We start from the raw sequence: 3,528 nt of genomic DNA, 5'->3' as shown, positions 1-3,528 counted from the left end.
ACGTTTACCCGGCGTTGCTGGGGGTTATCCTTTTTGGGAGATTTCTGACTTTTTATATACAATTCCGTAGTACATTATTTTGATATATCTCATGAGATTTAGCCAGCGTTAACAATGTAGTGCCCGAAAAAATATGTTTACGTCTTAATTATAAAACATCGACTTTTCTCTACTTTATATAAAGATAATATGCGTGTTTCATATAGAAGAACTAAGCGCACAAACAGACAGACGCTGATAGCGACTTTATTTTTTACTACATATTTAGAGATAAATCGCTAAATTGGATTAAAAAAAATTCACGGCACGCCCCTGGACTACCTTCCTAATTATTGTTCCTGGCATAATATAAATAACTCACAATACATATAAAACGATATACATTTATCATGTATGCATCATATCCTCCCACGTTACTTATTATCTAATATTATTGATGATCCTGCACTGTGAAAATAACACTGGAGTCTTGATTGATTGCTTGATCTTGATTTGGCTCTCGCTTTGTTCATTGACTTGATCGGAATAGCCAGCAATTTTAAAACATTCCTCTGTTACACCCAATGGAAAGAAGGGGGACTCGACGAAGGTCAGAAACCGATATTTATTACGTGGAGATATTAAAAAAACTATTATAATTGTTACATAACTATATTCGCAATAGATGTGAAATTTGCAGGCGGGTTAGGGTACTGCCGCCCCTGGAACCATTTATTTGATAACCTGCACGTCTGCACCATAGGTCGCTACGTTTGGTGACTTAGCAGGGGTGCCCGTGTTCATCGGATGAGGTGAAAAAAAATCGTTTTTAAATAGTGTAACAAATATGAAAGTTCAAACCTCCATAACGACCATGGATGTAAATAACGTATCAGAAAAACTTATGTAAACTAGGATAAGAAGGTGGCGAGAGACGGTAGTCTAGCAATCGTCAGCTAAAATGATTATATCATTGAAGAAGATAATGTTGAAAAATCCAAACGAAACATGAAACAGAACAAGACACAGAAAATAAAAAGATAACTTTCACAACCTGGACAGCGTCTATAGCCACTCGACCATTGGGACCTAATTATTAAACGTCATATTTGTCGATCTCATATTTCAAATTCAGAATTCACAATATTATTGTGCAACTAATTGTTTCCCGTTTATTTTTTTTTAAATTTTTGGCAGCTACTTTTTTGAATGATCACAAATTTATAATGAATTGTTTTGTAACTAAGATAGTGTCTCCGATAAACATATCTGATTTTTATTTAAATGGGCTACCTATTGACTTTTTCTAAAAGTCTAAATGAATATTTAATTTTTAATGGAAATCTTTTCAAGATATACGCATCAATGCAATATGTCATTGAAGAAAAATAAAATGATTAATAAAATAATCAAATATAATAAACGATGATTATGATTGTCATCCGCTCAACAATTGTTTTAATTTAAATAGTGGTTGCGGAAAATACTTGAGTACCTAAATTATACAAGTGTTTATTAGTGGAAAATTTAATTGTTTTCTGATAACATTGTTGTATTATTATACTAGCGCAGACCCTTGACGAATAACAGGATGTAAAAAAAAAATTAAAAATTAAATATTTCAAAATTAAAAATACAAAATACAAAATTGCCATGGCCGAGAATATAACCCAGATCAACTGCTTGGGAAGCCAATATGCTGACCGCTACACCATTACACCAACTGTTGAGAAAGAACGGAGGCATATATTCATGTTGTGACTACTCAAGTACTGAAAATAATAAGATATATCTAATTTTTATATTTAGAATGTTACGTACTCAGATCGCATAACAGCCGAAATAATATTGTATAATTATTTGATAAGAAACGTTGAATTACTTTTGATGCCTTATAATTTCTTAGGAAATCTGTCAAAGGCCTGCAGTTCCGTTTTTAACAGGACTTCGAATAATTAATTAGCAATATTTTTTATCAATATGTTTTCTCCGTATATGGTTATGATTTTTTAGTAGACCACGACAAATTAAATGATCAAGTTTTCATTACCTGCTTGAATCGATTAATGTTAAAATTTGTTTTTCAATAATATACATTTCGTCCAATAAAGAAAATTTCATCTTGAAACCTATCTAAGTATTTGAAACCAATGATTATTGTGAGTAGTTAGAGTATTCGTATGTTTATCAGTTATAATTTTGTTTTTAAGTACCTGCAAACAATGGACACCGTTCAAGAATCGTACTATTATTTATTCTTGATAAGAAATTAAATTAAAGTGTTTACAATCTTTACAAGTGTGTTTCTAATTGTATTCTAAACAATATGATTAGATACTTTCAAATATGATATCGGAAATATGCATACTTTTTGAATTGATAAAATTGAGTGCTGGTACCTACCCTGATGTATGGCAGTGGGGCGTGGAACTGGCAGAGGAAGGATGAAAGTAGACTGAATGCTGTAGAAATGAGATCCCTGAGGCGTATGTGTTATATAACCAAGTGTGATCGTGTGAGAAATGTGGAGATCCGCAAAGAGTTCAAAGCTTATAAGCGTAATGAGTATGATTAAGAAAGGGACGTTTTTTTGGCCATGTAGAGCGAATGGACGAAGAAAGGAGTATAAGGAGAATATATTATGCAAATGTGAACCGGTAGAATAAGTCAGGGAAGCCCCAGGAAGACATGGCACGATCGAGTGAATCAGATGCTTTCGACTTTTCCGATTTTATGTCCGGGTTAAATCTTCCCCATAGAAAAAACTAAACCCTTCCACAAATTTTTCCACAAATGATCATCTAGTCAATCAACATTATGCAAGTGCATTATATAAGCAAAATAAATACAAGAACAACACGTCAACTCACCAGAGATCAAATGGGAAAATAATTCACCGACTCCAGATATTTTTATATCAGAGGGTTCGGCTCGGTAGAACTCCTAACAGAGCCTATAAATCCTACTGATCCCTCAGTATAAATATTAATAATCAGATTATTACTGTCGGGCCATGTCAAAGTCAAAATAATATGGCACTAATATAATAATAATAATAATACCTGGATGACTTTTATAGCGCCGTTTTTGTGCAAAAACACCTCAAGGGGCACTGACTTAATCACGTGACAGTTCAAATCCGTAACGCGCCAAGCCCTTCTGCAGTCCTTGATTGCAGGGAAATAATGACGTCGTGTTCAATTAATAAATGTCCACTTAATAATAATAATTAATGGTACAAGAAGTCAGGGACGCCCTATCAAGACAAGACACGATCAAATGAGTCAAATACTTGATTCGGGCCATGTCGAGAGTCATAATAATAGAAGAGTTTGTATCAAACGATGTATGAATGTGAATGATGCCATGGTAAACGGTGTGATGGTTAGTTTGTTAGATATATATTTATTTTATTTTTTTCTGACTTTATGTCCGGGTTAAATCTTCCGCACAGGAAAAACTAAACTCTTCCACACACTTTATTTCCATCATCTTGTCAATTTTATTTAATCCTACTCTAAAAATAGACTTCCTTCTCTGACGGGAGAA

The sequence above is a fragment of the Hesperophylax consimilis genome, chromosome 18 (genome assembly GCF_061612785.1).
Source record: "Hesperophylax consimilis isolate HC1 chromosome 18, BYU_Hcon_1.0, whole genome shotgun sequence".
NCBI lineage: Eukaryota > Metazoa > Arthropoda > Insecta > Trichoptera > Limnephilidae > Hesperophylax > Hesperophylax consimilis.
The sequence above is the reverse complement of the archived record's forward strand: the minus strand, read 5'-3'. Positions refer to the sequence as shown.